At 39.3% G+C, this 15626-nt stretch overlaps 1 long non-coding RNA gene across 1 annotated transcript; it reads left to right on the top strand.

Annotated features, from left to right (window-relative positions):
- Positions 1 to 232: 232 nt before the first annotated feature.
- LOC137279166 (uncharacterized) lies at positions 233 to 686 on the top strand. Its single transcript, XR_010956676.1, has 3 exons — positions 233 to 250; positions 382 to 472; positions 623 to 686. It is a non-coding gene; the product is annotated as an uncharacterized lncRNA (long non-coding RNA).
- The last annotated feature ends 14940 nt before the right edge of the window (positions 687 to 15626 follow it).

Raw genomic sequence — 15626 nt, 5'->3', positions numbered from 1 at the left:
TACCTATCTACCCACGATGGGTCAAGGTGTGCCAAATATATAATGTTCAGTGATATAGAAGAGTCAAGTCTTACCCCTCTGATCCTGGTGAACGTATGCTAACTGCCAAGGGGGCCTGTCAGGCCCAGGTACTAGTAAACTTAAAGTTTCAATCCAGTGTCTGCCTAGGATGTCAGATGCGTTTGGCAATTCGTTTATTTGGAAAAGGAAGGACAATGAATGAATTCATGACGATCGTTGAGAATAATGGGTAAGTATTTGCAATATTTTCACAAATTGGATAAGTTTCAAAATTTTACAGTTTATTGATCACAGACCTTTTAAACCAGTGATATTTAACTAAAAATGTGGGTTTTTTTATAATGATATCTTTGGTTACAGAGACAAAGTTCCACAGGGTCTTTATCACATCCTCATGCATCATGGAACCAGCCGTCAGGAGGTTTATAGATATATGTATGGGCAGCTTGTGGTAGGTTTTGTGTTTCTTTTAGTTTCGTTTTGTTGTTACTTTAACATTCGCTCTAACCACATGTATAACATTACAATATATAGTTTACGTTCAAATTCTTTATTTAACATTTCAGAATGATTTACATGAAATTTACAATGTATATTTCAGCATGGTGGTAAGCTTGCGACTCCTGGGTCTACCCTAATCTACCCCCTCGAAATACGCAATGTTGTCTTCAGGCCAATATGATGCCCACTATGACAAGAAAGATGATGTAAGTAGAGCGCATATGTAACTCTTTACAGCTCCGAATGATTAGTTTTGTAATGACTATAAACTCTAACTATGTCAGTATGCCAGTTATTGGATTTTATGAAAGCTATGTTATTTTGCAGTGCATCAGGCTGACCATCAAACAACTTATTGACTTTCCTTGGCGACCACCACCCAAGAAATGTGACCAATGCAAGACCACCAAGAGTCAAAAGGAGCGCTACAAGCCATACTGAACAAAAATAATTTCAAATTATCTGTAATATTCAGAAAAATAAAGCTTGCCTTTTAAATGAAAAAGGAAGATATTTGTTATTCCAATATTGTTTTTATAGAACACTCAGGTACAATATTTATGCATTGTCAACGTCAGCCTGCCAAAACCTGTCACAGAATTTAAACTATAAAACAGTAAGCTAAACATCTGATAATGTAAAATGGCTGAGCTGCTGCAACAGTCAAGGAGTACAGTCATCACAGACAATTTTCATGGTACTGTGTTCCTTGCAAACATTTCTGGTGCAACTGTCGCATCTTTGTTTGGACTTTCTGTCCTTGGACGATGGACAAAGGCAACACCTCCTTCTTCTCTTTGGGCTGGATGGTTCTGTGTCCTCTGCTGTGTCAAAGATCTTGGAAATCTCAAGTCGAACATTGGCAGTTGTTCTTCCTTCATTCCTGCGTTTCTGTATCTGTGGTGACATCAACTGTTCCGCAGTTGTCCTCAAGAATTCCCTCCTTCTGGAATCATGGAAGTATTATGAACTAATAGAGGGACAGGTAAAGAATTACAAAAGGTGGCAATGGGGAATAGAATAGAGGGTTGACAGATGTTTACAAGATGAGACACTGAGAGGATTAATTGAGTGAGAGACAGACGTGAGGAAGAATATATATGAGAATGAAATATGAAATGAAATGTGAGAAGAGAGAGACAATTGTTAGTGAGAGAATGTATGAGAGAATATATATCTACAGAGAAGAGTGTAAGAGAGTGCAAGAATAATATCGACACAATGCACCTATAGATGGAGAACAATGAGGTACAGACTTAAGTTTACATGTGAAAACAGTAAAGAATATGTACCTGCTAGTGTTTGTGGATTTCCACTCAGGATATTGTCCACACTGTAAATGCTGCAATGCCTGCTATGTCCAGCATATTTGTAAACATATCAAGGGGCCATCTTCTTGTCCTTCGTTTGGTTGTGTATTGGTGGGCCATGTAATCCATTGTGTCCACACCACCCTTGGTGCTGTTGTAGTAATTCACAATCACTGGCTTTTTCTTCTCTGATGAAGCATCAATCTCTCGCTGATTGTGCATGGTGCTGATCAACCTCACGCTGTTGTTGTTCTTGCTTTGGTACTGAACAAGGGTTACTTTATCTTGAAAGGCAAAGCGCGATTCGTAGAGTTGCATTCCCTTTTTCCATGTAAATTCTGGAGGTAGAAATTTTTTATTCTGGCGCAAAGTTCCAACAAATGTGAGCCCATTAATCAGGAGATCACCAGCCAGATCACGACAAGCAAAAATATTATCAGGAGTGATATTTCTGTGTGAGCCAAAGAATGGCCTGCACAAATCTAGTGTCAATGACCGTCCAAGTCCAACTTGTCTTTTGGTTCCTTCTTTGCCTAAATAAGGGATACATGAAAGTGGATAGAATGTTTCCGAGTCAACTGCCCAGAATAACTTTATCCCATATTTATCAGGTTTGGATGGGAGATACTGAAGGAAACTGCACCTACCGCAAAAAGGTACAAGTTGTTCATCTACGGTAATATTGACGCCTGGTATGTAAAACCTTCAAAGGGACAACTCAAACTTTGTCCAGATGTCACGTATTGGTGCAAATTTGTCCTTAGCACGCCTTTGGGAACGTGAACATTTATCATCAAATCTCAGAGCAGCAAGAAGGTCTCTGAATTTTGTTTTACTCATTGTGCATCTTATGATAGGTGGCCCATACGATGTGCTCCACAAAGTATCAACATCCACCATATTTTGCTTCAAATGACCACAAGCTAAAAGTATGCCAATCAGTGCAAATATCTCATCCCTATCTGTATTCAGCCACTCAGATGCTTCTTTACCCCGCTCATCATTTCTCTTCTGCCCCTCTGCATTTGTGTATTTGACAATGATGTCTATAATTTCCGTACTAATGTAGGCCTGAAACATATGAGATTCGGTCGATATGTGGTCCGTGTGTATCACTTTCTTCAAAGGACCGCGAATAACATTATGGGCAGGTGCACGACGTTGAGTAATCGGTTGACTATACCACACACTCCCATCTTTACCAGCGTATTTGATGGAATTTTCAGCAGCAGCACTACTGTCAGTGTCAGACTCTCCTGTATCAGAGGATTCAGAATCTTCATCACTTGATGGCAAATACGAACTATCTCCTGAATCACTTTCAGACGCGTCAACGTCGAGGATACGCCGTGAACAGCCAGCCATTTCAACAAAGCCACATGTAGGAATCATGTTTTAAATGGTTCTGCACAAAAAAGTGACATGAATGTGTTGCACGTCACTGCTGGGAAAGATGCCAGTCCCTGCAGCAAAGTCCTCACTTCATGTGATATCAGTATAAAGAGTTATAAATCAGCCAAGGCACTGGGCCTGACAAGCCCGCTTGGCAGTTAGTGTGACCTTTTTTTAAAAATCGCTCTAATAATTATGAAAATGCAAAGTTTTTGGAAGAAATTTAGAGAATATGTATAAAATACAATTAGAAAAAAAGTCATAAAAGCATGTGAAAAAACATCCAAAGGTAAACTCAGAATCACCTTTTAAATGTCATGCCGGGCCTAAGAGGCCCCGAAAAAGGATCAGAGGGTAGTGTTCGGGCTATCAGAATACGTAATTCTATTCGGTGATAGAGCTTAGAGCTTTTAATATGCCTGATTATTCCGTAACTCATCAACATTTAGTTGATGAATTTGGCCTTGATGCTGAGTGTGTGGACATTAACCAAGAAGATATTTTAGACACACAAATATCTTCTAAAGAGAGGTGTAATATGGATACAGGTAGAGTAAATAATTACGGGAAAACTCTAAGTCTTATATCACTCTTCAGAGACCTTGACTTTTACATCTGTAATGGTTGACCCGGAAATGATTCATACCGTGCAAAGAAAAAAAGCGTTATTGATTATGCTATTGCCTCATCAAATGTACTTGAATACTGTTCTCGGATATGCACTCACCAGTTACTCTCACTTTAAGACACGAAAAGAAAGTTGCAAAGAAACTTTAATGCTGACATCATATACACTAAGGAAATCAGGCCAATAAGGTGTGATAATAGTAGATTCGAGAGGCAATATTGATCTGAACATGGTTGATGATCTTGGTCATCGAGTTATTGGTGCCTCAGAAGGTCACGTCAGCTTGACCCAGGAGATCAATACTTAAAGCAAATCAGGTAGCGCACGTGCTGTGCGACGCAGCACTCACTACATTTGGTGCCCGAAAGACGACATATAATAGTTCAGCTCAGAAACGTAGAAGAGATAAACCCTGGTTCAGTAAAGAATGTAGACATAACGTTTGGTGTTTGGGAGGATTTTATGTATCGTATTTCAGTCTGATCCTGTCTTCAGGAGTTATCCTCGAGGAGTAATTATGGCTCACAGGAGTAATTAGATCAATATATAAAAGTCATACTCTTCTATTACCATATTTAGCAGTTTCGGGAAATTATTTACATGCATTCTTAATAAAAGGTTGAATATATTTTTAGAATCAAAACAACTTTTTATTAAGTGCAAAGCGGGATTCCGACAAAGATTTTCGATGACAGCCAAAATATTTGCACTGTATATACTGTGCCATATGCTGTTTAAAACAACAAACCAATGGGGCATGCATGTACGTATTTTCAAGTCGACTGCCTCTGGACAGAAATAGAGGTTTGTATGTGCGTTGTCTGGAATACGTGGAATCCTCGTCACATGATGTTCGTTTAAAATGGTGTTTTGTGTTTGGTATCTCCCCGTCCTGTTAAACTCGCATCAGTGGTGCAGAAGATTTTTTCACAGGCTTCTGGACAAAATGTATAACTTTCAGAATGAAGTAATAATCTGACTGTGTGGTGTGATGATTTTATTCGAGGCGTAGATAGCATCCCTGACCGTGAAGTAACAGACTTTACTCAGAACTCCTATGGCCAATTGTTTACTGATTGTTTAACACAAAGGAACAAAGGTCTTTACATTTATCAAGAACGGTGTCTCAGTAGTTGATTATGTTGTCTGTGCTCATTAACACTTGAATCATTTTACAAATTTTATGTCATCATTAACCAATGGTATTGATATGCCCAAATCGGTGCCTGACCATTCGATTCTGTCTTGGAATTTATTTGTACCATGTAGTGAGAACGTGGCGATTGGTAATGATGTTAATTGTGATGTATTCTGTAATTCTAGACGTTATGTTCAATCACGTATTCCAGACTCATTTCTCAAGGGTCAGACAGTGTTATAACAGGTCAATGACTTCATACATCGTTTAGAAAGCAACATTTCTGCTCAGGACGACGTTGACGGAGTATATAATGATTTGTTTAAACTCTCTGTATGCGGAATTAGATAACGTTCCCTAGCATAGCTAATACGAAAGTTAGATTGAATAAGTTGATAATATTATCACAAAGTGTGCTGTTATCACGAAGTGGGTTGGTTCGTGAGTAACCCGTTTTGTACTAGCCCATTATGTAATAAAATCGTCTAAGTACGAAACTTTTTTGGACTATATAAATTTTATTACAAAGTGCGTTGTTATTACAAAGTGGGTAGCCACAAAGCCTTGTTGTAGAGGGAATCTAGTCACTATGGGATGATGCTAAAGCTGCAGGGTGTGAGTGGTTACGTTGTAAATCATTGTATTGCAAAGGTAACTTCGCCATATCAGTCATAGAAAAGTTTTCGACAAGCATCTACGCAAGTCTACAAGGCAGTATCAGGTGAAGGAGCAGCAACGATTATTACATAAACATTCTGATAATCATCGTAATGTTTGGGAGACCATTGGTGGGTACGTTTGTTATGACGAAGTTTGTATGATAAAGCACTTATCGCTGCCGACGAGCTGTCATCGCAGAGAATGCTGGATGTTGTAGCTGATTGGTGCTCCCTTTGGCGAATTCTTGTTAATATTCAGAAAACAAAAGTTACTCATTATCGTCCTAAACGGTTTACGAGATCTAAATGATTTTTTTATAACTGGCGATGATTATGTTGATTACACCAACGCCTATAAATATTTGGGACTTTGGTTCGAGGAGAATTTTGATTTAACACACAGCTAAGGAAACATCGACGTCTGCTAATCGCGAACTGTTATTGGTGATGTCTAAGTTTATGTCTGTGAGAGGTATGGCTTATTATATTATAGCGTCTTTAATACATTGTATGACAACTTAGTGCAGCCTATTCTGTCTTACGGTGTAGCACTTTAGGGAACCAAGGATTTTAGTAGTATAAGCACAATACAGAACCATGCTTGCTGATTTTTCATTGGCGCAAATAGAAAAACCTCAAATTTGGCAGTTAGAAGAGACATGTGACGGACTACTACTTTGTCGAAACAGAGAGCAGAATTCTTACAGTTTTGGGACAAGCTTCACCGTATGCCACCTGATAGATTGCCTTCTGATATTAGCAGCTGGTCACGTCGTGTAGCCACATATTGGGATAACACAGCGTCATCTTGCAATCATTGCAGTCGTTGCATCTCCCATTTCTTAGTCCGCAGTTTGTATTACTCTGATCTTCGGTAACGACCAAGTTACATTCCTCTTACATACATTCACGTGACACATAACTAAACTATTTTGTTTCCCTGAATTACATTCCTCTTACATACATTCACGTGAGACATAAGTCAACTATTTTGTTTCCCTGAATTGTTAACTGGTGAATAAATGAAATACTCTCACGAACCATTATTTACACCCCTTAAAATACATAATTCTATTCATGATCCTTTTAGTGATATCAAAAAGGATATACATTGAATGACATTATTCTCATAGAATGTTTCTTCATTATCCATACAGTGAAACATAACTGAATGCATTAATATCATATGTTGCACACGTGAGATAAACCCGAAAAAGAATTTCCTTGGTCAGTTATGCATAACCTTCACGACCCCACTAGAATGTGGAACTAATTTTGTCATTCATAACCAGAACTAGAACTTCATTCATACTACAAACTTTACTAAGAATGGTCAGTCCCGTTAATGAAGAACAAATTTTCACACATCATGTTTATTAACATGAGATTTCATGAAAATACAAACTTCATGTGTAAACATTAAGTTAGCACATTCGCAAGATGGCTTCTCCCATCCCAGTCAACAGTCTCGTTCAGATAGATGGGCAGCTAAAGGGTCATATTTTCAGTGTTACACAACCTCTAAATTCCTTGAACTTGTTCGTTGTTCTTTACACATCACATACAAGGATTATGTTGGATATAGATAAAAACACTAAATTAAATGCATTCAGAATACATGGAAATACAGTTTTTATCAGACAAATAAATCAGTTACATATATTTAAATCATAAACATTGAACCTAAAACTGTTAATCAATTATTTACAATCAAGAAGCATTTATTTGTAGCAAAATCACACGTTACTGGGGCTTCATCGGGTGTAAAGCTGCATCTGCATACACCATGACACTCGTGGTTTCTGCTTTGAAGTTGCGTCCCAGAGTGTCTCTCCTGGAGATGACATCGGAATACCTCTTCCTCTTGGGCGGTCCATACAACGTATGAATCCCATTTCTGGTGTGATATTGTTGGAATATTGCTGGAAGCGGAGTAAAACCCCAGTCCCTTAGGTAGCAGTCATTGCCCTACATCGAATTGATCGAGTTTTTACCATTTTTCACGCTCATGCTTTCAATTTACGCTCTCTTTTTGACGAATGACCTGACACATTATTGGTCACATGTTTTGTTTTCGTCTCTGCGAGGCACATAACAACTGAATTGTGTTCATTGCAATGTCTTCAGGCAATACCTTGTAACCAGATGCGCAAACTTTCACATATTAACTTTTAAAAACGAAAGTCTGTAAGGAATGTAAATTAAGGTATGGTTGATTATTGTGTTACTGAATAATTGATGCTCCTGTAAACAGAACAAAAACAGTAATGGATTTCCACGCGTGTGGCAGCCCCGTGCTTTGTGTTTATTTACTCCAATCAATGCCTTACTGAAGGCTTGATGTACGAGTAGGAATACAGAGAAATGTATGGAACCATTGTTGATATATATTAGACCCAAGGGCATAATCTTCATGTGCAATTCTTCATTGTGGATATTTAAACTGTTTTTTGGCAGTTTCTGCACAATGGATTCACGCCAAAGCATCTCCCGACAGACAGACAGAATTTGTATTTAAGTCTCACCTCGGTGTATAACAATAATGAATACAATAATATACTATAGAAGTGAAATATATCGAGCAACACAATGGGGTTATGATAGAGTCCACATGGCAGATACAGAATATCAAAACATCATCTACGATTAAGCTTTAAAAGTATGGTTCAAAGATTAAAGTATTAAAACGCATTGTACATTATGTAAAAAAATCATCAGGTGTATAAGAGAGGAAAACGCTTGGATATCATAGCATGGGGATTTGGGGCAGCAGTGGGTAAAATGACCGTATGTGAGAGTGTAAGACCTACTGTATCAGTATCACTGATGGCATTGCAGAGGTCTCAAAGCTCCTTTGACTCGTGGTGGCATTGGGGACACTTCATCAAAGCATGGATGTGGCCATCGCAAAATGGGCATGTTCTCTCCTCCAAAGGAGCGTCTCTGTCATGCCCAGTTTCCACCCTTAAATGGGCTCCTCCGCTTCTGAATCGTGCAAGGACTCTTCTAAACGAATTTATAGCTGCTTCGGAGATTACTGTAGGTATGGCATATAAGAAAATGCTAATTGTCTTCACTTGTATTTGAATGACATAATTAACAAGTTCTCTATCCATATTTACATGTATACGTGTACCTTTCATAAAACCAATTTGAGTTTCATGAACAATCTAATCTAAAACAGACTTTATCTTGTTCGCTAGAACTGTAACAAAAACATATAATTAATATTTAAAAAGTCTTAAAAAGTGAAACACTTGATGTATGTATTTCCGAAGAATACTCCAGTGATTTTTAAAGGAAAACTATTAAACGTTAAAAACTTGTTTACACTATTCAGTGGTTAAACCATCACAACTTTGGGCTTGTTCGGCTTCATCTGTGTAAAACTTATGCATAGCTCAGAAACATGGGCTTATCTTCCTCTGAGATACGTCTTGATCAAAATACTCTAAAACATCTTCACCAGTCTTTCGGTCTCGACCTGAATATAAGTAAAATAACAAATCTTTACTTTCTGACAATATATCTTGTTTATTCTCTATTCTGACTACGTTACCATTCTCTAATTCTCGGATAACATTTTACTGTGTCTCGATTTATTACTTTTCTTATTCTTTTCTCACCAGTCAGTTTTTGATCTTATGAAAGCTCCATCACCTTGTCTCGAAAATTAGTATAAAATCAGAAATCAGTCACTTAGTGCACCGGGTCAATCTTAAGCTAAATGCTGGTGTTCGCCCCTTCACAATGTGTAAGAGTTTATTTGTCTAGCGCCCCACACAGCGATTTTACAGGTATATGCACATGAAGCTGGTGTGAAGACAAACGAATCTGGGCCATACATTTAAATGACTGGCACCATGGGTATCGGCCGACGTAATTAGGATACGATGACGTAATGACCTCTTACGAAAAGCATGGGTTGGATCTTCAATGGTTCCCGAATATGTAGTGAGTGAGTGAGTTTATTTTTTCGCCGTACTCAGCAATATTCCACCTATATGGCGGCGGTCTGTAAATAATCGAGTCTGGACCAGACAATCCAGTGATCAACAACATGAGCATCGATCTGCGCATTTGGGAACTGCTGACATGTGAGAACCAAGTCAGCGAGCCTGACCACCCGATCCTGTTAGTCGCCTCTTACGACAAGCATAGTCGCCTTTTATGGCAAGCATGGGTTGCTGAAAGAATATTCTACCCCGGGATATATATCGAATATGTCCCCGAATATGTATCGAATATTTTTGTTACAAATAGGCATGTCGTTTTCAAAAGAGGGGCGGTAGGGTAGCTTAATGGTTAAAGCGTTCGCTCCCCATGCTTGAGATATAGTTTTGATTCGGCACATGGGTACAATTTGTGTAGCCATTTTCTGGTCTCCACGCTGTGATATTGCTCAAAGCGACATAAAACTACATTCAATTACGCTTTGTGACTCTCATGGCATTGCCACATTTGTTGATTGTTGTACGAGCTGGATGCGAACTGTGATCTATAGTCACCACAGCTGCCTCAAAGTGCTGTACACCTCGAGGTTGATGGCGATTGATCAATGACTTGAACGCCGATGGAAAGAGTTGCTGTGACCCAACACAGTGGGTAATGTTGTAAGGACTTAGTATTAAATGACAAGCACTACGAGAAAAGTACTCCATATAAAACAGAATTGTTTAAGCATAGTTGCTACAACAAATAAGGTATTGATTTTTAAACACGAGACTGTTTGGGGTGAAAAGGATGAAAAGAATTCACAGCTACCATTTTAATTTAGCGAAGGAAATATGAGTCCGTTATATTGGTATTGTCATAAAACTACAATTTCCGTAATTGATTAAGATCAATACGTCTGGTCTCTACATCATTATTTTCAGATACTTTCATATACACTAAACCTTAAAATCTAATCTTTGTTCTCACCGACGATTTGAGCCTTAACGTTATTGCTCACGTCAATCAACACACATAAAATCTAAACATAAATTCTAAATCTGTTGTGTTCTGTTTGAATGCTTGTTTCTTGTTATCCCGCTCTCAGCAATATTCCATCTATATGGCGGCGGTCTGTAAATAACCGAGACTGGACCAGACAATCCAGTGATCAACAGCACGCGCATCGATCTACGCAATCGGGATACGGTAACATGTATGAACCGCGTCTGCGAGCAACCACCCGATCCCGTTAGTTGCCTACTTGTGAATACCAAGTCTGACCACGCGATGCCATTAGTGGTCTTCAAAGATCTTCTGAAGATCTTCACGGGTCCGGGTCCTGTTTGAGTATCTTGTTCATTTAACTGGACAAGTGATAGGAACGGCACCAACAAGATTACGTCGTAGATTTATATCCCATCATACGACCATCGACCACTTTAACACAGCTGGTTCTATTTATCTATTACTATTACTGGTTATCATTATGCTTTTGCGCTAAATGGTGTCTTAGGTGTAGAGTAATATTCAAGCTAGTTTTAACTTGTTGATAGTCTAGTTTTGCTACTGTACGTTTTCGACAGATTTCATTATGAAACTTTATTTCATGTTTGAATTAGGTACGACATAGCTGGAATACGACCGACGAGAGCAGTAACTGACTCACTCAAGTTACAGCAAAGCAGTTATGAATACTTTGCGGGCGATGAAATAGCAGTGCCGATTGGGCCATCACAATAAGATGTTAGTTCTTGCCATGTGCCGATTATGCTAACTGTGCAAGCACAGCGTTGATTTGTGTATGTGTTTCTATGTTTTTTATTCTTTATAGCTGGAAAATTACTCTGTTTGACGTTACACGACAAAACACAAAATGCACAAATGTACCGATAAGAGCCCTATTATTGGATTCGTGGGTTGTTGAACCATTGTCATTTTATTCAGAAACAAAATAGTACTTCTTGTGTCGCAGTTTCAGTGCTTCGGACTTACCGCGCCGTCCATAAAGTGAAATGTTCTGTCTATGATACAAACAGCAAAGACACCAAATGAACGTTTGTCGGTATCAAAGACTGTCATCAATAGAAAATATCGACCACTATTTCCATGTGGTCAGATCATGTGGACATCAATATCTGACAGAGGACAGGAAATAATATGGCATGCGCTAAAAGCTAATCTTCTCTGCATGTTATTTACCACCGTGAACATTTTGAGAGAGAGCTTTTCTGTGTTTCGTGGCGCAGGGCCAATACAAAATATTACCAATCAATATTAAACCGACCTGCGCCAGGTTCACAACCTCAGTACAAATACTTTTGATATTTAGTACACCGTATTCAGTCATTTCTGGCACGTTAATGGTAAAACATCCACATCGTTACAGATCAGTTGTTCTTCACTGTTTCAACGTCAGAAGAGCATAGTTGCTACTAAATTGCCAGTGCAAAACACACACACAAAAAAACGACGGGTAACAGAAAGAAAGAAAAAAATGCTGTTTATTATCTTAGAACTCCCACAAAGAAACTATCATGCATAAATAATTAGGTGGAGCTTATTGTCGATTTCACATTGTATGTTTTCACTTGAATCAGAATGACTGAACAATTAATTCTCAAGGGACGTTTTACCATAATCTACACGTAGGAAATTTAAGACCCGTGAAGGTCCCGGGGTAAAAATAGGCCTTCAGCAACCCATGCTTTGCTTGTCGTCAGTGTAGACTAACGGGATCGGGTGGTCAGGCTCGCTGACTTGGTTCTCACATGTCAGCAGTTCCCAAATGCGCAAGTCGATGCTCATGTTGTTGATCACTGGATTGTCTGGTCCAGACTCGATTATTTTCAGACTGAGTATTGCTGAGTGTGGAGTAAAACTAAACTCACTCACTCATTAGGAAATGTAAGCGCATATATATTTTCGTGTGGTATTTTGCTCTGGGTGAAGAAGAGTTGCGTCCCTTGAGGATCGGGGTGAAGAAAACACAAAAAGCACGGACATGGACAAAACACATGGGCAGCTCTGCGCTGGACCTCTAAAGCTATCACAGTAATGACATGTTTACACGGGAAAAACAAACTTACCAACACACTTCACTGTATTTCCTGCAAATAAACTCTTGAAATAATCCTTTTTGTTCTTTCACGAACACTGTTGTAGCCAGATATTTGACATGATTCTTTGCAAAGTTGTCATGACTGTTGTCTTACGGACAACTTTGCGATACCATTCCTATTCAAAAGTTGGAACAAAATGCCTACCTATGATTCACGTGTTGGTCTGGACCAGACAATGCAGTGATCAGCTGCCTACCTGTGACTTCCGCCAGCCAACACGTGTTGTTTGTTTGTTGTTTGATGCCGCACTATTCCAGCCATATATATAGCGTCTGTGTACAATCGAGTCTGGATCAGACAATCCAGTGATCAACATCGTGAGCATCGATCTACGCAACTTGGATACGATGACATATGTCAACCAATTCAGATGCAATGTGTGAAGTCCATTGCTGGTGTCCCACGACACGATATTGCTGTGAAAAACCTCACTCACCCGTCATTTACAATCAGCGAGGGTTTCCGAAGAAGTACCCTAACCCGGATCTTTCCGGTACATGGGTACAGTGACAATGGCGGTATGGTATGTTTCCAAACCAGTTAATGATAAACTACTGGACGTGAAATGTACAAATTGTTGCTCAGTACAGAATGAAACCGTGGTAAAAGGCAGTGCTAAATATATTCACCCCACAAGTTTCCTAAAATGAGCTTCCAGGAGGAGTCACAAAACTTAGGATCTTCATCTAACGTCTTATAACCCGCAAATAGCCAGGTTAGAATTGATCTTCAGTCACCCACACATGTCAGAAGAGGCAACTATTGTAAACGAGGTCTCAGACTTAGGCAGAGTTGGTTGACCCATATGTATTATCATTGTCTGAGTTACATTTAGCTGGAATACTGCTGAGGACGGAGTAAAACTAAGCGTGCAATTAGACAGATGGATAAGAGGTGCTATGAATAACTGATCAGAGGAGCGGAGATGTCTTAATGGTCTGCAGTACAAGTGAGTGAGTTTAGTTATTACGCCGCTCTCAGCAATATTCCAGCTAAATGAGGGTGGTTTGTAAATAATCAGATGAATTTACACTAATAATTTATCAGTCAAGTCAGTGCTCAATTAGATTACCACGTGTTTTTAAAACTGAGAGAGCAGAAGAATAAGACCTGCCAGTTAACACAACAATATACCAATGTACTCGAGGTCCCTACGGAAATTTGGCATCCGTACTGGAGACTTAAAGTCTGGATTTCTTAGTCTACTTAAGTACTCACTAAAACAGCCCACTAAACAGAAAGAAATGAGGTTAAGAATCGCTGCATCGTGTTAAACCACTGTGACCACAAAACTGACACACACACAGTTGCGACATCATTACAACATGGAAGCTGGTGCACTACAAAGTGAGAGGGATCGGCACGCACGCACGCACGCACGCACGCACGCACGCGTGTTTCGGTCCTCAGCTTGCATTGCCGCCAAAAAGGTTTTCTCAACTTTATGATTAGATGCCGAACCGGTGGTTCTTCTGCATGCTTCTCCCAAGAATGTCCGAGGAATATTCGACTGGGGCAAGGTCTTGTTAAGACGTCAGTTTTGTTGCTGCAGCAGATTTTAAGTCAGGCGAGTTGTATGTGGACGTGCGTCCATATTAACCGTGCTTGAACATGACCTGGCGTTAACGGTATAGCCTTGGGGGAAAGACAGGCAAGGAGACGACTACGGACGAGCTGCGGACTTTGAACAGGTTCTGCTGCACTATAAAATTTGTCTTCACGTGGCGTTCTTTAAATGCCTTTTAAAAAAAATAAAATAATTGTAACAACCGTGTCCGTTTTGTTTATTGGGTTAGCGTTTAATAGCAATATAATTCTGGTGCCTTAAGGATTTGGATGTGAATTTTTTTCACTAGTGTTTTACAACATACATTGTTCCTTACATTCTACTTCAAGTGGAAAGTCACATATGGGCAAGGATGCTTTCCTTAGCGCAAGGTCTGGTAAAACCAAAACTGAAATAACCTTGTGGCGAAATCCGTATTGTACTTTATTAGGATTAAGAGACCCGTTTAGGTACACGAGGTGTTGAGTTACGCTGATTTCCTTTTTATTCTCATACAGTGCTATAAATATCACAACTGCCGGTCTAATAATTTGCACGACACGCTGTTGTATAAGGGCTTCGTCTGACATATTGATTCTTACAGTTAGACTGTTATTCTATGGTGATCTTGGTCCATGCACGAGTCCTAGGTGAGAAATAAATGTGCGTTATGCATTGTATCCACAGGGAAAATACCTTTTGCGCGTTTTATGATGAGTCAAAGCCTTGAGGACGATAAGAAAACAAAGTGAATATGTTGTGCGAAGACACTTTGTCTTTGAATCCATGACTGCTTTTTCAGTATTATGGATGTGATCAGTGATGTTCCGTAAAAGGGGGCTCTTCGTCAATATAATCTTTCAAATGATTGAATTGACAAACAACACTGACTGTTGTATAGGCGAATACCAACGCTGGTTTACAGTGGAACAACGCGGTGGCTGCGTGGGTTAGAAAGCTGACATTGTGTGCTGGAGATTAGGTGCCTGACTGTGAAAGTGTGGTTTGAATCCTGCATTGGACTCAACTCAACAAAAGTACTACCGTCTGTACTTACTGAGAAAAATATAATTTTCAAATACAGCATGTTTTATATTTGACCGATTTCTATATGACATTGCGTATTCATGCAGTTGTTGAATGTCATCGTGTCACCGACGGCCTTGGTCACCCCATTATAAACATAGAGGGATCGTTACTAATAGGGAGGTACACAGCTGGAGGACTACGTTGATTGTACATCACAAAGAGTCAAGGAACATTGCTCACAGCTTCATTCAACCGATTATTACACGGCAGTGTTAGTGCGGGGTTGGAGTTTATTCCGCCGTTGTGGTGAGACTTTTTATTGATGAAACACGGAAAGAGACGAAAAG

Source organism: Haliotis asinina, chromosome 1, assembly GCF_037392515.1.
Source record: "Haliotis asinina isolate JCU_RB_2024 chromosome 1, JCU_Hal_asi_v2, whole genome shotgun sequence".
In the NCBI taxonomy this organism is placed as follows: Eukaryota; Metazoa; Mollusca; class Gastropoda; order Lepetellida; family Haliotidae; genus Haliotis; species Haliotis asinina.
The sequence above is the reverse complement of the archived record's forward strand: the minus strand, read 5'-3'. Positions and strand labels throughout refer to the sequence as shown.